The 24,111-nt window shown below is 47.9% G+C and overlaps 1 protein-coding gene across 1 annotated transcript in view; it reads right to left on the reverse strand.

The window, feature by feature from the left end:
- Window positions 1–23,725, reverse strand: part of LOC116275885 (transient receptor potential cation channel subfamily M member 1-like) — a 42,122-nt gene extending 18,397 nt beyond the window's left edge. The window contains exon 1 of the mRNA XM_031668885.1: window positions 23,634–23,725. The gene's annotated coding sequence lies outside the window, so the exon portion shown is untranslated. The remainder of the gene's footprint in view (window positions 1–23,633) is intronic.
- Window positions 23,726–24,111: the final 386 nt, after the last annotated feature.

A 24,111-nucleotide genomic window follows, 5' to 3' on the forward strand; every position in this document is an offset into this window, starting at 1 on the left:
TCTGAAGCCCTGCCCTGCCCTTCTGTTTTGCATTTTTCCCTTCTGTTTCACACTTCTCCAGTGCAAGACAGCGAAGCCCAGCACGTGCTGCCTGGAAAGAAACCGTGCTTCCCCTTTGCATCTCATGCCTTACTTCCCAGAGAAGCTGGAAAGTCCTTGTTTTTCATAACATAGTGGTTGCAGTATTTGGACTATATGACAACTAAAGACAAGAACTCTAAACAAAGATTGAACTCCCATGAGTAGGTTATTTTTTCTGGAACATAAGATAGCAATTCTGAAGCTGTTTTTTGTGTCCTCTAGGACTGAACAAATAAATTAATATATTGCAGATGATCAGAGCTGGGTTTCTCACTGCTGGAGAAAGGAGTTACAAATATGGAAAGTGGGGAAGATCACAACGAACCCTATAGCACTGAGGTAAAATTAAAGTTATCAGTGTGAACTCATGATTTATAATATATAGAGACAGGTATAAAAACAGATATAAATGTATGTGTGGTCCCTCTCTATGCATACACACATATGTGTAGATATAACATATTGTATTAATTAACTATGGATTAACAAAACAGATTGCCCCAAATCTTAGTGGCTTAGAACAACAAACATGTATTATCTCCCAGCTTCTATGGACCAGGAGTTGAATGTGGCTTAGCTGGGTGCTTCTGACTCTGGTCTCTCACAAGGATTTGACTGAGCTGTGGGTGCGGCTGTGATCTTAAGAGAAGGAATGAAACCCAGAAGGATCCATTTCCAGGCTCACACTCATGTGGTTGTTGGCCCCAGGCCTCCCTTAACTCTTTGCCAGGGAAACTCTCTCCAGGGCAGCTCATGAAGGGGCAGCTGACCACCCTCTGAGTGCGCAAGCGAAAGAGGGTGTGCAAAACAGAAGCCGGGTCTCTTTATAACCTGGTGTCCAAAGTGACAGCCCATGGCTTTTGCCATAGCCCATTCATTAGCATTGAGTCACTCAGTCCATCCCACACTCAAGGGACAGGGTTACACAAAGCATGCATATCAGCAGTCAGGGACCTTGGGGCCATATGCCTACACACATATGCACATACGCATGCATGTCTGTGTGTTTACACACTCATACATTCCCCGGCTCCCTGAATGGGCTTCACAATAACACCTCAATAGCAATGAGCACACCTGTGCTCCAATACTGGTTTCTAAATACCATTCTCCACTAAAAGGAATCCAGGGCTGGGACGGGGAAGTATAAGAAGAGCCTGGAACATCTTACTGTACCAGCAAGTGGGAAACTTTACTTTAGACATGGGAACATGCCAAAAGAACACAGTAGCTGCTTGAAGGGGCTCCCAGTGGCTTTCTCTGGGATTCCTTGAGCATGAAAATAAACGACTACAATGAAGAATTATAACCTTTAGACTTAAATAAAGACCCATGAGTCCACACTGATATAAATACATATGTAAATAAACGCACAGGGGAGGGGGAAAGCTCTTTCTTCCAGTGAAAAGTCCCTATTAAATGTGGAAGGAATGATGGAATCAGAAAATCACCATTTGGCAACCATCAAAAATCTTTGATGAATGCTAAAAGTAGTGGGTAAAAAGTTTGAAGAGTAACAACGTATCTACATAATCTCAAAGTATCTCCAGTGGATACTTATTAATTACAAAGGAGAAATTAGTAACTAGACAGTGGAGAATTCTGGGGAGAGCCACCTAAAACAAAGTGCACATCGCCTGTCATGGAACAAATATTTATCATGAGGCTCTGGATAAAACTTACCAAGAGGAACAAAAGTGCCCAAAGTGCATCATCTGAACCTGATCTGGAGGAAGGATCATCAGACAGCCCGAGCTGAGGGCCATCCTACGAAATAACCCACCTGCGTTCCTCAAAAACGCCAAGGCCACGAAAGACAAGGAAGAACTGAGGAAAGATTTCAGAGGCTGGACACAAGATCTGGCACTGTCCTTCCCTAGCCCCCAGGCCCCGCCCTCAAGTCCGCCCCCATCATCCTCGACCCCGCCCCACACTCCGCCCCCTGCTCCCTCTCACGGCCCCGCCCTCTCAGCCCTGCCCTCCAGGGCCCGCCCCCAGCCCTGCTCCCTCTCACTGCCCCGCCCCTCTCCCCGCCCCCTATTCCCTCTCATGGCCCCGCTCCTCGCTCCCTCCCTGCTCACTCCCACGGCCACGCCCCCACAGCCCAGCCTTCCAGGCCCCGCCCCCAGCCCTGTTCCCTCTCGTGGCCCCACCCCTCGTCCTTTCCCACACTTTCCCTGGCAGCCCCTCTCACCGCCCTAGCGTAAGAAACCAGTGCTGGGGCGCTGCCCAGGAAACCTGTGCCAGCACAGCATGGGGAATCAGAAACTAAAGCCCAGGCTCTGAGCTCTTAGGCTCAGGCCCCTCGTCGTGAAAGGAGGAAACGCAGCCTGCCCCACAGGACTTAATGCCACCGGCGGATGACGGAGCAACAACGTGCCCCTCACTTGCTTTTGTGGCTAAGTCTGTTCCATCACTAGGGGTGTTTAGATGCCTCCTTCAAGGCAAGGCAGGGCCCCTGGTCTCCTCCCTATCATGCCAGTGAAGGGCATCGGCCTTGCAATTTGTCCCCAGATTCCGAAAAGGAGGGCTTTTCATAGTGCCGAGCGCCAGCCCTTGCTGTGGCTCGGCACCAGGGCAAGTGCAGCTGGCACCAGGGCAAGTGGAGCTGGCGCCAAGGCCCGTGCCAGGCTCAATCCACTCACTTCCGTCTGCTTCAACTGGAAGTTCGTCTTTTCCTAATAAAAACGCTAGCATGTGACTAACGTACTTTCTCGGGGGGTGGATAGGGTGGAAGTGCTTTACTTAGGTATTAACCATTCGTTTTTAAAAAGTTGATATAAGGAAATAGCCTCAGTCCAGCCCTGCAAGTTACTGCTGAGTCCTCAGAAATCTTCTAGAACCTATGAGGATAAACAAGAGGAGTAAGAGCCACTTTGCCTGCAGCCTCTTTCTCGGGAAGCAAGATGAACAAATCCAGCCCTCTCTTTGTTCCAGTCTCTGCTCCGCTGTGGCCTCTTCACCAGGGCTCCCTGACTCCCCATCTACCCCAAACCCTGCGCCCTGTTTTCCATAAACCTTCTCCCCCACCTTCTCCCTCTCCCCTCCTCCCCAACCTCGCACCAAAGCCACAGAGGCAGCAGCCCCCTTCAGTTCTCTGCTGGATCCCCTGTGCCTCCAGGAGTGCCTGGCGAGAGCTCAACATCTCCTAATGACTCAGTGGTTTACTCAATCTCCCGGTGGAGCAGTGCCACCTGCTCAGCCCTTGGTAATGCCACCTACAGCAGCAGAGCCCTGCAGCCTGCACTTGCCAGCAGGGCAAACACGAAGTAAGCCAGGTTACCCCAGGAGAGGCACTGCTAACCCAGGGAGGAGCCCGGTCTCCCGAATCTGCTCAGATGTAGTGTGCAGGTGAAAGGCAATGGGTGGAGGCCCCTCAGTCAAACTTTCCTCCTTCCCCTCCTGCCACGCTCTGAGGCTGAACAATGCCAAGGTCATAACAAACGGCTGAACCCGCCCTGACTCCTTACAGATTGGTCACGCAAGTTTCAATGCAACGATAACCCCATTGCAGGGGAGACCCTGCAGGAGCCACCACCTGTGCTTGTGAAATTAAAGGAGAGAGCAAGGCTTCCTGTGGTTTGTTCACAAACCCTTCAGAACCGCCCCACGCCCATGAGGTGAGATACTGCCCACTCGTGCTAAATAATCCAGTCCATCAGAAATGGTTATTTTGAAAGCCTCTGTGCTGGATGAGGATGATAGGAGCGCTGGCGCTGGAGATAGAAATCCCACTGAGATTTTAAAAGCGCTCGTCCCCGCTGGGAAGTCTGCATACACTGGCTGAGTGAAGGGACAGTGGAGGTCGTCCTGGAGGCGGACTGCTGGCACTGCCACCATGCCCCCAACCCCTCTGAGCTGTGATTTTCTCATCTCTGAAACAGAAATGGCTTTGAGTGGTTTTGAGCCTTAGCTGGGAGCATATCTGTACAGTATCGGGGAGGTACTAGATTTAAATGCAATCCTGGTCATTATCAAATATGACTGCCCTGCTGAGGACCCAGCGATTTTTCTTCTGTAGCCAGGACCACGTGTCCATGAAGGGCCACGGGGAGGCTGCGGGAAGAAAGTCCAAGAGGAGCAGGCTAAAGGGCAGTGGGAAATATTCTGCCAGTTCTGTACTTATTTATTTTTTAAAGAAAGAAATATCAGCTACAAACATGGCCAAGGAAACCTTTGTTCCATCTGGGTGGGGGTTGCTCAGGTGCACATTGTCATGTTATTCTCTGGGTGTTTACGTTGTTTTAGAGCGAGAGGGCCGGGGAAGTGTGGACAGCAAGTGTCAACCCCGAGGAGAAGTCTTCCCCTGAAGGGGAGCCCAGAAATGGGGGGAGCTGGAGTGGAATGAAGGGTCATGGGGTGCTTTAACAATCTGATCTTCTAGAAGGTGTTTACACACACAGGTGGGGGTGACCCACAAGGAGGGGTACAGGAGGGTGCAGGGGGGATACCTTGAGAAGGTTGGACTGAGACAAGGAGGGAGGCTGCAAAGACAGGGTGTGACTTTGGTCTGGGAAGACATGGCTCGGGGAAGTGGCTTCTGAATGTAAGAGCTGGTGCACTGCCGGGCGAGGCTCTGTTTACTCAAAGCCCTGTGTCTTGGGCCAAAATTAACAAGCAAACCCCACAATGAAATGAATGATGTGTGGACCAGTTTATCCAGAAGAAACTGCCTGTTTTGTATATATATTTAGAGCAGACGACTCAAACTCTCATTCCCACAGCTACATGTGGCCCACATATGGGCTTGGTTTGACCCTTTTATAAAAACTACATTTAGCTGCCATTATTAACCAAGAGGAAGATTATACTTATGGCTTCTCTTGAAAGCCCTCAGGATGTGGGAACGCTGGCTGGTGTCCCAGCACGGCTGCAGGTGGCAGCGGGTTCTCACATCTGCACTGACAGCTCCCTGGGACCTGCCTTTGCCTGGCTCCTATGGGCACCTGTGGGCCCCACCTGGGGCAGCACCTGCGTGCCTGAAACTCTTCATGTGGGAGAATCAAACAAGCCTGCCAGCCAGAGCACAAGCCGCCCAGCCTCATATGCAGAAAGGATGAAAAGCCACAATCACTCCTTCCTGCTCCACCCTCCCACCCGCTCACTCCACTGCCACTGCCAATGGTCCTGGCCTCGGTCCACCTGGCCATTTCTGGGTGGTTCAGCTGAGAGTCCTGCTCTGGCTTCTCAGGGATTCTCTCAGGTCACATCACATGCAGCCTCCTGTCCCTAGCTGCAGAGAGCACAGGTAGGAGGGCCCAGCTGAGGGTCACCTCGGTTCCATCTTGTGGAGCGTCACCTGCAAAATGAGGACAATGATGCCCCTCTTGTCTGCCCCACAGGCTGGTGTGAGAGCCTAGTGACATCATGCATGGAAGAGCTTTGAAACCTAGTGTCCTCTGCTTCATCATCACCGTCCTCAGGAAGGTGACAGGGCTGGCTTGCAGGAAATGCTGGAGGTGGTCGCAGCCTACGTGTCTCCTGGGCCAGGGTTCCCTTTCCCTCCGGGTTTCTAACCCTCTTCTCTCCCAGGGGCTCTCCTCTGGGGACACCAAGAGACCCTCCTATAAGACTAGAGTCCAGGAAACAGAGCTGGATCTTTAAAGACAGTGATATTTTTCTTTGTGCTTTCTTTTTTAAAAAATCGAGATATAATCCACATACCCTAAAATTCACCTTTTAAAGTCTGCAGTTCAGCGTTTTACATACAGTTCTAAGACTGTGAAACCATCACCACTACCTAATTCCAGAGCACTTTGATCACCCCTAAAAAAAGCCTGTAACCATTAGCAGTCACTCCTCACTCCTCCCTGACCCCGCCCAGCTCCCGGCAACCACAAATCCACTTTCTGTCTCTATGGATTTGCCTATTCTGGGCACTTCATATGAATGGAATCATTCAATGTGTGGCCTTTTGTGTCTGGCTCCTTTTGCTCAGCGTCATGTTTTCAAGGGTCATCCAGGTAGTGCAGCTCAGGACTTTACTCCTTTCTATGACTCTGTAATATTCCATTACATGAATTCATCAGTTGATGAATTTGGGTTGTTTCCACTTTTGGCTATTGTGAAAAGTGCTCTTAATAAGACATTTTTTCTTTTCTTTTCTTTTTTTTTTTTTTTTTGAGACAGAGTCTCGCTCTGTCACCCAGGCTGGAATGCAGTGGCGTGATCTCCGCTCACTGCAAGCTCCACCACCTCCTGGGTTCACGCCATTCTCCTGCCTCAGTCTCCCGAGTAGCTGGGACTACAGGCGCCCGCCACCACGCCCGGCTAATTTTTTTGTATTTTTAGTAGAGATGGGGTTTCACCGTGTTAGCCAGGATGGTCTCCATCTCCTGACCTCGTGATCCGCCCACCTTGGCCTCCCAAAGTGCAGGGATTACAGGTGTGCGCCACCACGCCTGGCCTTTTTTTTTTTTTTTTGAGACAGAGTCTAGCTCTGTTGCCTAGGTTGGAGTGCGGTGGCGTGATCTTGGCTCACTGCAACCTCCACCTCCTGGGTTCAAGCAATTCTCTGCCTCAGCCTCCTGCATAGCTGGAACTACAGGCGCCCGCCATCATGACTGGCTACTTTTTTTTTTTTTTTTTTTTTTTGTATTTTTTAGTAGAGAAGGGGTTTCACCATGTTGGCCAGGCTGGTCTTGAACTCCTGACCTCGTGATCCACCTGCCTCGGCCTCCCAAAGTGCTGGGATTACAGGTGTGAGCTGCCGTGCCCAGCCAACATTTTTTCTTTTTATAGTGAATACAAAATAAGGCTAGGAAGAAAGGAAGGAAATTCATTAACTTGTTCATTTTGTGGTTGTGGGAGAGGATACAGACTTTTTCTTTACTTTCTTCATTGTTCATGTTGTGTTTTTAATTTTGTAAAGACTAACATAGCTTATTTTAAAAAACAGGAAAAGGAGAATGTGCCGAGGGTCACCCAGCCAATACCAGGATGCCTCAGTCCAAAGTCTCCCCAACTATGGCCAGTTCCAAGTCCAGCCTCATAGTTACATCTTTGGCATTTCTGCAGCATCACTGATATTTTCATTTTCCAATGGCACTGCTGGTTATCATTCCATCATTTAGGACATATGCATATTTAAGCTGCAATTGCAAATAATGGAGTCAGAGGGTGTGTCTCTAATGCTAACAGTCGTAATTAAGAGCAATAAAAAGATCACAAAATGGAAGAAAGTCGTATCAGAATGCAAACAGTAGATTTTGTCGACATTGTTGGAGTTTTACCGTGAAAATGTGAGCACATGCCCGTTTGTTTTTGGAGTTTTCATTGCAGTTGTCATTACATGATTTACAATCCAATCACATGTGTTGATGTCCTAATTCAAGGTGGTGCTGGCCAGATACCAGGAACACTTGTCGATTTTGCCTCCTGCCAGGCCACCCTCATCACGGGTAATGGGGTTGCTGATTTTTGGGGCAGAATGCAGGGTGTTACTAGTTAGCCCTGACCTGGTTAGTGCAAATATTCAATTAGGAGAACAAAACCAAACAAAAACAGAAGGCTGCAATGCAGACCCTGAATTATCCAGGCTGGCCACACAGACAGCAGCCAGGGTCAGGCTTTTGAACCTTTGATATCTGCTTCTCATTTTTTTTTTACTACTGACAGAAAAGGTACCCTGGACCCGCAGCCAAGGCCTCACACTTAGAGAAAGACCCCAGGCCCAGACTGATGGGTGTGCAATGTTCTGCAGTGAAGACCTGTGGGACTAACTCATACGATCACTGATCTCTGACCGTTCCCAGGAGAAAAGCAAAGGAAAATAGTCTGGGTATTGGATTTTGTAATTCTCTCACCCTTCAGAGAACTGCCTTCACACTGGTCACAAACAAGTGCTGTCACAAGCAGATAACTCCAGCGAGGGCATCTGCTGGACCTGAAGAAAAGGGTCGGACCGCTGGTGAACACCTGGGGGCTGTGGGGAGAACCATGGGGCATCAGCCCAGGTTGGGAGGAAGGGAGAGGAGGAGAGGGAGAGCAGTGAGGTTGGCCTTTAGCCCCTCAGGTGGAGCCAGCACAGCAGGGAGCTCCTGTGAGGCACGCACCTACTGGCGTCAGACTCCACTGCTCCCCATTTCCATGGTCACGCAGAGATAAGCCAGGCAAGTGCTTCTAACACAACCTGCGCCTTGCAGATGTGTGCAGCTCCCTTCCCCATCACAGAGGGGACCCAGGCGTGGCCCTGGCTTTTTGGCACCATGCTCTTTCTAGGGGTGGTGACCAGGGACATGATGTGCCCTGTAAATGGGCAAGGCCCTGGTTTCTGGGTGCATGTGGGTGCTCAGGTCAGCATCCCCACCTCTCCTAACAGGGGCCCCAGGGGCTGAGTGGTGCCAGCACTCCTCCCTGTCTCCTCCCCTTGCGCCCTGCTCCTAGGTGGAACCCAGCCCAGAAACTTGCTTCTAGAAAGGGGCCCACAGATCCTGTGCCAGCGTTCTTCAAAGCATTCCTCTGCTGGTCCAAGTGAGGTTGTTAAAAACGTAGATATATGACAACATATGCAATGGGAGGAAATATTTGCAAATCATATGTCTGATAAGGGATTAATATTAAAAATATATTAATATTTAGAACACCCTACAACCCAGTAACAGCAAACAAATGAACAAACTGATTAAAAAATGGGTAAAGGACTTTACACATTTCTCCAAAAAAGATGTATGAATGGCCAACAAACATAAAAAGATGCTCAACATCACTCATCTTAACTGGAGAAATAAAAATTAAAACCACAGTGAGATACCACCTCATGTCCATTAGGATGAACACTCTGAAAAAACAGGAAATAACAAGTGCTGGCGAGGATGTGGAGAAATTGGAAAACTTGTTTACTGCTGGCAGGAATGTAAAAGAGTACAGCCACTGTGGAAACCAGTATGGCAGTTCCTCGAAAACGAAACACAGGATTATCCTATGATCCAGCAGTTAAGCAGGTCTCAACAGGGATTTTTTTTTTTTTTTTTTTTGAGGTGGAGTCTTGCTCTGCCCCCCAGGCTGGAGGGCAGCGGCACGATCTTGGCTCACTGCAAGCTCCACCTCGTGGGTTCATACCATTCTCCTGCCTCAGCCTCCTGAGTAGCTGGGACTACAGGTGCCCGCCACCACACCCGGCTAATTTTTTGTGTATTTTTAGTAAAGACGGGGTTTCACCGTGTTAGCCAGGATGGTCTCCATGATCCACAGGCCTCGGCCTCCCAAAGTGCTGGGATTACAGGCGTGAGCCAGTGCACCTGGCCTCAATAGGGATTTTTACACTTGTGTTCATAGCAGTATTATTCACAATAGCCAAGAGATAGGAGTAAGCCAGATTTTCATTGACAGATGAGTGGATAAACAAAATGTGATCTATCCACACAATGGAATATGATTCAGCAGGAAGGGTATTGTGACACATACCACAACAGGGATGGACCTTGAGGACATGGTGCTAAGTGAAATAAGTCAGTCACAAAAAGACAATTGCTGTGTGATATGCAGTACCTAGAGCAGTCAAACTGATAGAGACAGGAAATGGAATGGTGGCCGCCAGGCGCTGGTGGGAGGGAGGAACAGGTGGAGTTTCCGTCTTCTAAGATGAAAAGAGTTCTGGGGATTGGTTGCACAACAATGTGAACGTACTTAACACAACCTGTACATTTAAAAATTGGCAAGATGGTAAATTTTATGTTATGTGTATTTTACCACAGTTAAAACAACATTTTAAACTGGAAATGCAGATATCTGGGCTCCACTCTAGTCCTTGTGAGAGGTGAAGCCCACTGGGCTTCTCAGTGGGGTGGGGACTTGGGGAACTTTTCTGTCTAGCTAAAGGATTGTAAACACACCAATCAGCGCTCTGTGTCTAGCTAAAGGTTTGTAAACACACCAATCAGCACTCTGTAAAAACGCACCAGTCAGCACTCTGTGTCTAGCTAAAGGTCTGTAAATGCACCAATCAGCACTCTGTAAAAATGGACCAATCAGCTCTCTGTGAAATGGACCAATCAGCAGGATGTGGGTGGGGCCAAATAAGGGAATAAAAACTGGCCACCCTAGCCAGCAGGGTCAAGCTGCTGCGTCCTGTTCGAGGGTGGAGGTTTGTTCTATTGCTCTTTGCAATAAATTTTGCTGCTGCTTATTCTGGGTGTGCACCACTTTTAAGAGCTATAACACCCACTGCGCAGGTCTGCGGCTTCACCCTGGAAGTCAGAAAGACCACAAACCCACCAGAAGGAAGAAACTCCAGACACAGCTGAACATCCGAGGGAACAAACTCTGGACATGCCAGACTGAGGGACTATGGTGGGCATTTCACGCTAAGTCCCCTTGGGATTTGGGGGCAGTCATGTGAGATTAACCATACGTGCTGCACTCAGCTTCCTGCTATCTGTGGGGGCCTTCCGAGCCAAGGTTTCAAAAAACTGTTAAGTTCATCGTGTTGGGGGCATGTGTCAGAGGAGGTGACCTGACCGGAGTGTTACCACCTGGACACCTAGGAGGAGATCAGCGTCTGCTTACCAGAAGTCTGTTGGCCAAAGTACCTGGAAGATGGGTGCGCTGGCGGGATGCAGTTGGGCTCCCAGTGGTTTCTTGGGTGATGGGCAGGGCTAGATTGAGGGTGAGGCAAGTGAGGCACTCATCTGGGGTATCAGAAACCCGGTAATTAGGATAAGTGACATTTAATGCCGTATTTTTAAAAAATAAAAATCAATGCAGGAAATTCATGATGAACACAGTATGGAAACTGAAGACAGGCTGGTGTTGTTTGTCTTATGGTCTTGCATTATTGTGCAATAGGAGTGGTCATTTCCAGGCAGCTCATAATTCTCTGGCCATGCGGCGAGTGTGTCCCCAACTGGGTGGGTTTCTGAGGGTTAACAATGGTGGGCCAACATGTCGGGTAGTGGGAAGCTTTATATATAGTCAATGTTTTTTTGGTTGTAGAAGTTTCATTAACTTGTGTCACTTGGTTCAAAATCCGGGAGGAAATTTGGTAAGTGTCTATGAAGTATATATTGCTCCTTCCTCCACAGAATCCAGTAGGAGTTGGCTTGGTGCCTGTGACAGGTCATTGGTGACCATGGTCTGCTGACCTCTCGTACTGGCCCACATCACTGCTGGAGAACAGCGGGGAGGCCTGTGTGCAACCTCACATTTTTTGGGCTGTGGTGGATGGGGGACCGAGACAGGCCTGAGAGGCGCCCGGGGGTGCTGTAACTCGAGGAGGCGTGGGGTCACTGGCTGGGGAGAGTGTGTAATTGATGAGAAGGGCCAGCTGCCCTGGGACGGTTCACCGCATGGTTGAGGAAGCTCCAGGGCCCACACTTGCACCACCTCTGCAATGCCTGGAGCTTACTTTAGATATAGATTAGTATCATTTTCCTCAATATGGTGTCCCCAAAATGCGTAAGCTTTGGGTCCCAGAACACCGCGGAATGCACTCCTGCCTGCCCCTGTGAAGGGACACCTGTGCCGTGTGGTGCACAGGGAGCTGATGTCACCTGGGGCAGATGATCCTGGACTGGCCTGGAGCACCGTGTCAGGGTGGGAAGTGACTATGGTGTGTGTGTGTGTGTGTGTGTGGTTTTTCTTTGCTTAAAATTTAAAACAAATAAATGAAAAAACCCTAGACTAATATGTGCTCAGTGGAACAAATTGGAAGTATACAGAGATATTGAAACAAAAAAGTGATTCTTTTTTTCCCTCTGCAACCTTAGCCCCCAATGGTAACCTGCGTGAACACTCTGGTGCATTCCCTTCAGCTATTTTCTCCTGCTTCTCAACACACATGCTCTTGTTAAGGACTTTTTAAAAGGAAACCTTAGCAACAATTATGGGAGTCTTTTTGAGTCGTTACACAGAGAGCTTCCTCACCCTTCAACCAGCTGCATGGTATTCCCCAGTGTGGCTGTCCCCGGCATTGTTGCTTTCTAGGAGTGATTCCATGTGGTATTTTCCATATGAAACTGCACCCTGGGGCCGGGCGCAGTGGCTCACACCTGTAATCCTAGCACTTTGCGAAGCCAAAGCAGGCAGATCTCATGAGGTCAGGAGGTCGAGACCAGCCTGGCCAACATGGTTGAGACCTCATCTCTACTAAAAATACAAAAATTAGCCGGGTGTGGTGGTGGGCGCCTGTAATGGCAGCTACTCGGGAGGCTGAGGCAGGAGAATCACCTGAACCTGGGAGGCGGAGGTTGCAGTGACCCAAGATTGTGCCACTGCACTCTAGCCTGGGCAACAGAGAGAGACTCCATCTCAAAAAAAAAAAAAAAAAAAAGGAAGAATCTGCACCCTGGAAAAAAAAATCTTCCCAACAGGCCTGAATGGTGCCGGAAACCTTTACTATTAAGGTCATTTCTTTGGGTTTAAGCTTTGAAAGTGGCTCTTAAAGTAAAAACACAGTATAAACAGTGTGGTGGAAGGAGAACTTTGGATTTAGACGTACCTAAGTCAGCTCCCAGATCCACCATTTCTTTTCTTTATAACTTTGGCCAACTTACTTAACTTTCGTGAGTCTTGATTAGCTTGTCTATGACATGGGGTAATGAGGCTGATTTTTCATGGTTTCTGTAAGGATTAAGTGTGATTAAGTGTGTACAACTTCAAGCCCAATGTCTAGCAGAGATTGTATTCAGTAAACGATTTTCAAGTTTCTTAAGCATTAGCTGGTTTAAAAAAAAAAAAAAGTGCAAGGAGGGTAAGAGTTCTGCTTCTGTTTCAATGGCTGGGATCTGCTGGGTAGGTTGGGTGGACTCATGACATTGTCTGCAATTCTCTCATCCATGGCCAAGGAAGCAGGAGGCCAGTGGGATGGCAGAGCTGAGAGTGAAACCCGGGCCTCACCCGCTGTCCTGGAGATGGGACACAGTGAGACAGAAACCCTTCACTCCAGAACTCACAGCCCAATCATCAGCCCTAGCAGTGCTGGACGTAAGTCTTGGTTTGTGTTTTTCCAAGGCTTTTGCAAGTATTTGCCCACTCTGCCCTTTGTGGACAATGTCACCATCCCTGTTAAATGCACTTCTGGGGCTGCTGGGGACCAGCACACACATGTGAAGTCAGTGAGCGCCTCTTAGGTTTAGCAGGTTGGCCAGTTCGCAGCAGTCGGCTCTGAGGGATGAAGACCCAGGATGGGGCAGATCCGAAGGGCAGGGAAAGGCACTGGCGGGCACTCCTGAAGGGCTGGACTTGTGAGCAGCAGGGGTTGCTCCTGGCAGGCAGGCCAGGTGGGAGTGGTCCTGCAGAGAAGGATGGGGGGTGGCACATGGTGGTGAGGGCAGGCGAGACCCCCCAAAGGGGTTCATATGTACGCTGTGTTCCTCTGGGACTCTCCTAACCCAGTGTGGTCTGCAGTGACTGGTGACTCATGGTCAGTGTCTGGGCTGCTCGTATATTTATAGTTCCCACACACCTCACAACTCAGCTTGTAAAACTTGGGAGGGTTATGGGGAAAAAAATAATCTTCAAAAGTTCCGTGGGGCCTGTGTAACCTGGACCACTTTGAATGTCACACAAAAAGCCCAGCATGCACGTGGCTCAACGGTTAGCTTGCAGAGCCCTCTTACGTGGTGGGCTCTGCCGGCTCCAGATGTGTCAAGGGGACTCAGCCCCTCGGAGCTCCCAGGTGGGTCAGGAGGGGCCGGGATGAGGGAGAAGGTTCTTCTCTCTGGAAGATGAGGAGGCTCTTGAGGGGTGGGGTAAGGTGGGGCATTGGCTTAGCCCTGCGGGATGAGAGGATTGGTCCAGGCAGGAGCTCTGGGGAAAATGCTCTTGGGAGTGGGAACAGCAGGGGAAGGCAGAGTGCGGGATCTCATTTCTTTACTGTGGTGACCACCGTGACTGTCTCACAGAATAAAGGTGTGGTATGTGTGCGTTGTAAGTCTGCAGAGACCGCCAGCTCTCCTGGTTTTACAAATGAAGAAACTGGGGCTATGGAGGAGTCAGGGTTTTGGTAGGGGCCCTGGGAGGCGAGTGGCACCAAGAGAGGAGATGGAGCATCACAGTGGAGCCACCAGCCCAGGCCGGCCACGCGGCCAGGCAGCCACGCCCAGACCCCCAGCCCTGTCCCTCGTTACTCAGGGTCTCCTTTGGCAGATTCAAAATGTTTTCTCCAAAATGGGCATTTGCTTTTGAGCCTCCCTCTTTGAGGAGGACAGAAAACGATTTCTCATTGTCTCAGGAAGTGGAGCAGGCACATCCTCCACAGCCCAGCACTTCCACACTGAGGTTTACTCCAGATATACTTGTGCATGTATGTATGTTCCAGGAGACTGCACTGTTCGTAAACACTCAACAGAGAGCCGCCTGGATGCCCAGCCACGGTAGCATGTACGAGTACATTGCCGTATAGTCCCGCTGGATTATCACACAGCAGCGAGAACAGACAAACTCCAGCTACCATATGGGTGACTCCTCAAACACAGCACAGAGGAAAAGAATTGAGTTGTCAAAGATACACACAGTGTGATTCCATTTGTATAAAGTTCAAAAGCAGGTGAAGCTAAACAATGCATTATTTAGAAATACAGATGAAGTTCAAAATAGAACAATAAGAGCCCAGGCGCAGTGGCTCACACCTGTAATTCCAGCACTTTGGGAGGCCAAGGGGGGCAGATCACCTGAGGTCAGGAGTTCGAGACCAGCCTGGCCAACATGGTGAAACCCTGTCTCTACTAAAAATAAAAAAATTATCTAGGTGCAGTGGCACACACCTGTAGTCCCAGCTACTCAGGAGTCTGAGGCAGAAGAATTGCTATAACCCAGGAGGTGGAGGTTGCAGTAAACTGAGATCGTGCCACTGCACTCCAGCCTGGGTGACAGAGTGAGACTTTGTCTCAAAAATAAATAAGAGCCGGGCGCGGTGGCTCAAGCCTGTAATCCCAGCACTTTGGGAGGCCGAGACGGGCGGATCACGAGGTCAGGAGATCGAGACCATCCTGGCTAACAAGGTGAAACCCCGTCTCTACTAAAAAATACAAAAAACTAGCCGGGCGAAGTGGCGGGCGCCTGTGGTCCCAGCTACTCGGGAGGCTGAGGCAGGAGAATGGCGTGAACCCGGGAGGCGGAGCTTGCAGTGAGCTGAGATCCGGCCACCGCACTCCAGCCTGGGCAACAGAGCCAGACTCAGTCTCAAAAAAAATAAATAAATAAATAAATAAATAAATAAGAAAAGCCCCAAAGAATCCATAAAAAAAGCTATTAGAGCTAATAAACTAATATAGCAAAAGTGGAGGGTGAAAGATCTCCACACAAAAATTGGATGTATTTCTGTACAGCAAAAACAATTCAATTTATATCATCAAAAATCAGAAAGTATCTAGAAATAAATTTAACCAAAGAGGTGAAAGGCTTGTACAAGCAAAGCAACAAGACCTTGCTAAAAGAAATTAAAGAAGACATAAATAAATAAATAGAAAGATATCCTGTGTTCAAGAATTGCAATGGGCTAAATGGACAGAGCAATCTTTTTTTTTTTTTTTTTTTTTTTTTTAGATGGAGTCTTGCTCTGTTGCCAAGCTGGAGTGAAGTGGCATGATCTCGGCTTACTGCAGCCTCTGCCTCCCAGGTTCAAGTGATTCTTGTGCCTGAGTCTCCAGAGTAGCTGGGACTACAGACATATGCCACCATGCCCAGCTAATTTTTTTTTTTTTTTTTTTTAGTAGAGATGGGGTTTCATCATGTTGGCCAGGCTGCCCTCTGACTCCTGACGTCAAGTGATCCGCCCGCCTTGGCCTCCCAAAGTGCTGGGATTACAGGCATGAGCCCCACACATGGCCGACAAAGCAATCTTGGAAAAAAGAACAGTTAGAGGACTCACATTTTCTGATTTCCAAATTTCAAAGCATCAGTAATCAAAGAAGTATGGTAGTAGCATAAGGACAGACATGCAGTCCAATGGAATAAGATTGAAATTTCAGAAATAAGTCCATATATCTATGGCCAACCAATTTTTTGCAAAGGTGCTAAGACAATTCAATGGGGGAAAAGACAGTCTTTTCAACTAATAGTGCTTGAAAAATTGGATATTCTTATGCAAAAGAATGAATTTGGATCCCTACTTCACACTTGCTATAAAAATTAACTCAAGATGGATCAGACTAAACTGTAAGAGCTAAAACCATATAACTCTTAAAAGAAAATATATGTGTGAATTTTCATTATCTTCATGACCAATAGATATATGTGATACCATAAGCATGAACAACAAAAGAAAAAGCAGGTAAGTTGAACTTCATTAAAATCAAACACTGTTCATCAAATTTATCAAAGGACATTATTAAGAAAGTAAAAAAAACAAACACACACACAACCTATAGAATGGAATACAATATTTGCAAATCAAAATCTGACAAGGGTCTAATATCCAGAATATATAAAAGAACTCTTCCAACTCAACAACAAAAAGACAACCTGATTAAAAACTGGGCAAAGGACTTGAATAGACAATTCTCCAATGAAGATATACAAATGGCCAACAAACACATGAAAAGATGCTCAGCATCTTTAGACATTAGGGAAAAGCAAATCAAAACCATAATGAGGTGCCACTTTACTCCTCCTAGGATGATTATAATAAGAAACATCCCAAAATAAAAAATAGTAACCAGTGTTTGCAAGGATGTGGAGTAATTGGAACCTTTAGACATTGGTGGTGGAAATGTAAAATGGTAGAGTCACTTTGGAAAATGATTTGGCAGTTCCTCAGAAAGTTAAATGCAGAATTACCGTATGACCCAGCAATTCTACTCCTAGGTATATACCCAAGGTAAGTGAAAACAGACTCAAATAAACATGTAGCATTGCAGTACTATTCATAACAGCCAAAAGGTGGCAACAGCTCACATGTCCATCAGTGGATGAATGGACAAACAAATTGTAGTATATGTTATACAAACAAAATAATATTATTTAGCCACATAAATGAAGTTCTGAAGCATGCCACAACATGGGTGAACCTTGGAAACACGATGCTAACTGAAAGAAGCCAGGCACAAAAGGTGACATATGTATGATTCCATTTAGATGAAACATTCAGAATAGATAAATCCATACAGGCAAAGCACAAACTAGTTTCCAGGGGCAAAGCCACGGGGAGGGGAAATGGGGAGGAATTGCTTAATGGGTAGGGGGTTTTACTTTGTAGTGTTGGAAGTAAGGACAGAGAGACAAGGTAGTTGCACGACCTTGCGACTGTACTAAATACCACTCAATTGGTCACTTGAAAGTGGTCAATTTTATGTGACACAAATTTCATCTCAATAAATTATTCAAAAACATGGCTGAGCATGGTGGCTCACGCCTGTAATCCCAATACTTTGGGAGGCTGAGGCAGGTGGATCACCTGAGGTCAGGAGTTCGAGATCAACCTGGCCAACACAGTGAAACCTCGTCTCTACTAAACATACAAAAATTAGCCGAGTAGCCAGCTTCTCGGGAGGCTGAGGCAGGAGAATCGCTTGAACCTGGAAGGTGGACGTTGCAGTTAGCTGAGATCACGCCACTGCACTCCAGCCTGGGCAACAGAGTGAGACTCCATCTCAAAATAAATAAATAAATGTAAAAAATATGTAAACCTCAAAACTAAACTAAATGAAACATAAAGAAAAGCCAGGAGCCAGGTGCATTGGCTCACATCTGTAATCCCAGCAGTTTGGGAGGCCATGGTGGGTGGATCTCTGGAGGTCAGGAGTTCGAGACTGCCCTGGCCAACATGGTGAAACCCCATCACTACTAAAAATACAAAAAAACTTAGCCAGGCCTGGTGGTGGGTGCCTGTAATCCCAGCTACTTGGGAGGCTGAGGCAGGAGAATCGCTTGAACCTGGGAGGTGGAGGTTACAGTGAGCCAAGGTAGCTTCACTGCACTTCAGCCTGGGCGACAAGAGCAAAACTCTGTCTCAAAAAAATAAAAATAAAAAAAGAGAAGAAAAGGAAGGAACGGAACGGGAGGGAAGGGAAGAAAGAGAGAGAAAGAGAAAAAAGAAAGAAGAAAGGAAAGAAAAGAAAGAAAAAGAAAGGAAAAGAAAGAAAGGAAAGAAAGAAATGAAAGAAAGAAAGAGAGAGAGAGAAAGAAAGAAAAGAAAGCAAGCGAGCAAGCAAAGCCAGGAACGAGCCCCGCAGAAGTCAGGCAGTGCTGCCTCGGGGAGGGACGGAGTGCAGTGGGAAAGGGCCCCCCATACTAGAACACCCGGATCTGCTTTATCATTCTCTAAACTGTGTGCAGACATCTTACACACTTTTAAAAATACTTTATTTAGCAATAACATATCATAAAAGAAACAAAAAGAGGAGAGAGAAGCAGAATCTCATAGCTTTGGATGCATGCGTGTCCCCATCTCCTTCTCCCATCACCGGGTCTACCCTGATTGTCTGGGAACCTGAGGATTCCAGCAAGGATCTTGGGGCCTCTCAACAGCTCCCCTTCCTGCTTTGGCCAATGTCACCTGGCCAGCTCACTCAGAAGAGCATAGCAGTTGGGAAGGTGTTGTGTTAAGGAGCTCCCCTCATTGGTCTGGTTTTCAGGGGCTAAGTGGGTGCAGCCAGTGTCCACAGGAGAGAGGCGCAAAGGCTCAGGGCCAGCCTCCTGTGCCTGCCTGGTTCCCACAGGTAGTACCCTCTTCTTTCCAGATACTCTCTGTCCTTTACTACCCATCCAGGTCCCTGCCCTCGAGCTTCCTCTAGCAGGGCTCCCACAGTCCAGGGAAGTGCCTCACCAGAGTGCCCAGGCACTAGGCCTGTGAGGTGTGGGCATCTGGGTACCCAAGCCTCCTGGCCCTCAAGGACTGTGATGTTTGCTGGGGCCACCAGGGTGGGGAAAGGGTGCACATCAGCAGGAGTGAGGGGAGGGCGGGTGGAACCCTAGGCTTTCACCATAGCTCAGCGTGACGGTGGAGGCTGCCAGCACGGGAATCAGACTGCCGGGCCCCTTGCTGCTCTGCTCTTTTACTATGATAACATTTAATGAATGATCCATATTCATGAAAAGTAGCCAAAGAGCAATTCTACAAATAAAAGAGTTGGGGTCTTTTCTGAGTGTTTTCTGCTGACCTAGACAAGGTGTGTGTGGTCGATTTGCTTGTCTGCCCCATCCAGGCCTGCCTTCCAGCAGCAGCAGGCAGCTGTCACCCACCCACCCAAGACCACATCCACCAAAGGCATTGGCAGCAATCGCCACCCTTCGGGCCATGGAACTGAGCATCTAGGAACCATGGAGGGTATCCAGTGCAACTCTTTGCTTTTACCTCTAAGGGAACAAGGTCCAAACCCAAGGCGGATGGGTGGCCGACTTGGCTAAGGACTGGCTTGCCTCTCAGAGCAACGGGTGCATACTTGTCTTTGACTCAGCACTTCCACTTCTACAGATCTATCATCTGGAAATACTTTTGCATGTAAATAGGCAATGTGTGGATGTTTGTTGCAGTATATTTTAAACTAAGTGAAAAATTGGAAACCTCCACTTTTGTGTGAGTCTACCTTGGGGACTGATTAAAACAACGATATACCAAATCATGGACTATGCAACCATGAAGAAGACTAACATAGAACTCTAAAGTATAAACATCTCCATTATGAATTGAAAAAAAATTGTAGTAAAATCTTTCCGGCGTGATCCAGCTCCACAAGAACAAACTTCCCAATATTCGAGAGTGGAGCTGTCCTGCATGGTAGACCCTGGTAACCTGAGACTGTTGTGCCCCTGAGATGTGGCCAGGGTGAATGGAGACACGCTGTGAGTGTGAGATGGCACGCTAGTGTTCACTGTGACATGAGAGCTGAAAATGAGGTGTGTAGGAGGATTTCAAAGACTTAGAACAACAAAGAAAGACATAAAATACCTCATTAGTACGTGTTTAGTATTGACTACATGTTGAAACAATCATATTTTAGATACATTGTGTTAAATGAATTATAGAATTAAAGTTAATTTCAGTTATTTGTTTTTACTTTTTCTTTCTAAGTGGCTACTACACAGTTTGAAATTATATCTGTTGCGTATGTGCTATTTCTATTAGGCAGCAGAGGTCTAGAATAATACACATTAGGCCAGGCATGGTGGCTCACGCCTGTAATCCCAGCATTTTGGGAGGCTGAGGTGGGCAGATAACCTGAGGTCAGGAGTTTGAGACCAGCCTGTTCAACATGGTGAAGCCTCATCTCTACTAAAAGTACAAAATTAGCTGGGCATGGTTGCGGGCGCCTGTAATCCCAGCTACTTGCAGGGGAATCGTTTGAATCCAGGAGGCGGAGGTTGCAGTGCGCCGAGATCATGCCATTGCACTCCAGCCTGAGCAACAGAGTGAGACTCCGTCACGAAAAAAAAAAAGAAGAATACGCATCAAACACTAAGCATGGGAGAGTGGGGATCAGGAGGAGTGTGTAAACAGGACTTCACTTGGCTCTTCTATGGGGTTTTACAACTTTATATATTCATGTAGTATGCTTTTTAATGATTAACAAAAAAGGGCACTGTGGCCATGATTCCTGAGCAGCAAGCTTTCCACCTCACCATGCCTGCAGAATTTGCCCACTCCTGTGCCCTGTCTCCAGGAGAGCCAGGGCCACCTTCCAAGAGCATTACCCCTACCTTAAGGCATTTCAGGCATTCCCCACCCTGGGGGAGCAGACACAGGATGGGTAAGTTGTGATGAGGGAGGAGGATACCTGCGCTTGCCACTTTCACGGTGGGGGCAGACGGGGCCAGGGGTTGGGGGAGCGGGAGCCAGAAGCCGTGAGGGAGGAGACAAGGTACACAGCAACAAGAGGGTCTCAGCAGCGGGGGAGGGGAGTACTGTGGCCTGATGTTAACTTGTTTTCTTAAAGTCAGCTCTAGCATTGTAAATGCATTTCTCCCCACTTAGAACTGAAGATACAGTTTCTGAAAAGCAGTGAGATAGATACTAATAGGTGCTTTCTACAAGAGGCTGGGAAAATTGCTCCTGGCATGATGGGCATCCGGGGTAACAGACCAATCTGTTTCCTAGACTCTGCCTGCTCCCAATGGATGCTGTAATTCCTTCACCCATGGCTGAGTCTAACCTCAGAGCTTGCAAAAGAGGAGAATGACAGATACTGATCCATCAGATACCTCTGCATATCACTGAGGGCAACAGGTCTCTTGCTACTGTCTACTTAATGGAGGTTTTAAGACATTGAATCCCCTTAATCTCTAGGCCATGGAAGGCTTGGGGGTATTGAGTCCTCTTATTCCCCTGGCTGAAGTCTTCCATTTTCCCAGGTACTGCATTTGCACACACACACACAGACACACACACACACACGCGCAAATTATAGGACATCTTCCAAACATTTTCAACCAAAGCCAAAGCCTATTTTCTAAAAACATGTACTGCCCCCAGTAAGAGGATTTTAGATTGATGGAAAATCTGTTTTGTTTTCACTTAGTTCAGAATGAAGATGACTTGCATCTTAAAATGCTGGAGTGTCATTTCACTTCTTGTGCTTGTCAACTTTACAGAGCAAATAAATGAGGTTGCACAGAGCCAAACCAAACACAACTCCAAACTTCTCCCAGAAAATAATAAAACATAGACAGTTACAGCAAACACCTTCAACAGGAGTTGATATTTCCAATTACATTTTCTGGGGTCTAAAAAAATACACTGCAGAGAATAGCCAATTTATGTTATAAATATAATTGCAAATACCATGAATTAAAACTGCTGCTGGATAGTTCAAAACAATGGCGTTTTGAGAACATGACCAAAGGCAGTCTTTTCCAAAATCAAACCCATATTCATCAAGTGCACTCAGAGAGAGGCAGAGCTCCATTCTTAATTCCTCCCTAAATATCTGATTCAGACAGAGAAAATGTGTCTCATCTTCCTTCTCCATTCTCAGTTCCTATCCCTTGTTAACCCAAACACAATTTCTGCAAATTTTTCCTTCCTTCCTTACTTCCTTCCCTCCCCCCCTCCCTCCCTCCCTCCCTCCCTCCCTCCTTCCTCCCTTCCTCCCTCCCTCCCTTCCTTCTTTAATGGAGTCTCACTCTGTCACCCAGGCTGGAGTGCAGTGCCGCAATCTCAGCTCACTGCAACCTCCACCTCCTGGGTTCAAGTGATTCTCCTGCCTCAGCCTCCCGAGTAGTTGGGACTACAGGTGTGTGCTACCACGCCCAGCTAATTTTTGTATTTTTAGTAGAGTCAGGGTTTCACCATGTTGACCAGGATGGTCTCTATCTCTTGACCTGTGATCCGCCCACCTCAGCCTCCCGAAGTGCTGGGATTACAGGTGTGAGCCACTGCCCCTGGCCCTGCAAATATTTTCATTCCTCCTTACCTCCCCCACTACTTCTGCTAATTTTTGCTAAGGTTTTAAAAAACATACACATTGTATACATGCACCAAAATATCACACGTACCCCCAAAATATGCACAACTATGATGTATCAATAAAAAGTACAAAAGATATATTTTCTGGGAAATAAAGGAAAATGAATTTGTGATAGAAAATGATTAAAGAAAAAGAAAAATGTAGAAATGTACAAAGGAATAAACAAACACCACCCATAAGGCCTCCATCCTAAAACGACTGATATTTCCGTGTATTCCTAGGCTTTTTCTGTGAATAGATTAGACAGGTGCATGTGTGTGTAATGAAAAACACAATAATTCTGCATGGTTATTATGCCTTTTTCTCTGTCATTTTAAAAGTGACTGTGTGATGTTTCATCCTATGGACAGACCATGATTTATGTGTCCAGCCCTCTGCTTCTGGGCATTTGGGTTGTTCGCTGTGCTTTCCGGTGGCACACGATGCTGTGTCAATGTTGGCATCCCTTCAGGATTCTCTCCTCAGGATGGGTTCCTAGGTGTGGACTTGCAGGGCTTTGCTGCATGTTGTTGAACTGCCTTCCAGAAACCAGTTTGCACTCCTCCCAGCAGTGAGAGGGAGCAGTACTCTCCCCTCCTGATGCTGTTCTGTGTAGCCAATCTCTTCCCCAAGGCTTTCACAAGTAAAATATCAGCTATTACGGCTTAGAAGTGTAAATGCTGTTTCTCCTATAACTTCAGCATTTTCTGGGGTTCTAAGGAAGGTGCACCTTTTCCCCCAAGCAAAGTAAGATGCTAAGAAATGACAGGCAAGAAGTGGAGGCCTGGAGCCGGGGCTTCTGAGCAGATCCCTGGCACCTGGATTTAGAAGCTGGCCCCAAGGGAAGCTCAGAGGGTTTCAGCCTCTTTGTGACCAGCTGACAGAGTGCTTGTCCCCTCTGAATCAACCTGGTGGGTCCCTTCTGCTGAGAGAGCCTCTTGGAACCCAGGCTGAACACAGGTTCACCAGCTGTTCCATAGGGTCCTGTCCAACCAGCCTCAAGAGGAGGGGAGCAACAGGCCCCAGGAAGCACATGGAGCTTGCCCGCACCTGACCTTACTTGTACCTGAGCCTACCTGCCCCTGAGGTTACCAGCGCCTGAGCTTACCTGAGTCTGTGGTTATCTGCACCTGAGTTTGTCCACGCTTGAGTTTACCCACACCTGAGCTTACCCACACCTGAGGATACCTGCGCCTGACCTCCCTTCACCTGCTTACCCGCATCTGAGCTTACCTGCCACAGCAGTGGAATGGAGAGGGCACGGCTCAGGCTCTTCCAGCCTCCTCCTTGGCCAGGGCAGGGAGCTGGGTGAGGAGGGCCCAGCCTTTAAGAGGAGCAGTCCCCATGAGGAGCATGTGAGCACTTGGGCCTGGGCCCTCATGATCCCTGTGAAGCGATGGCCCCATGACCTGGCTCCCAGGCCAGAAAAGGAAGCCAGGGCCCCAAGCTTCCAGGCTGTTCCATGTGGAATCCACAAAGGCGGCCTTAGGATGTGAGAGAGGTAGGGGAGCTAGAGCTTTTCCTTTGAAGTGGCCCCGCCACGTCCCCCTCCCACCCAGCCAGCCCTTCCCTGGCTGGAAATGTCAGCAGGGTTTGCGTAATCGAGACAATTGGACACAATTGTTCTTTCAGAACCCCCTCATCAGCCGGGCAGTGCTCGCTCCCCGGGGAGCCAGGAGAAGGCGGCACATGGCATTAATTACTGCTAATC

The sequence above is a fragment of the Papio anubis genome, chromosome 7, assembly GCF_008728515.1.
Source record: "Papio anubis isolate 15944 chromosome 7, Panubis1.0, whole genome shotgun sequence".
Lineage (NCBI taxonomy): Eukaryota > Metazoa > Chordata > Mammalia > Primates > Cercopithecidae > Papio > Papio anubis.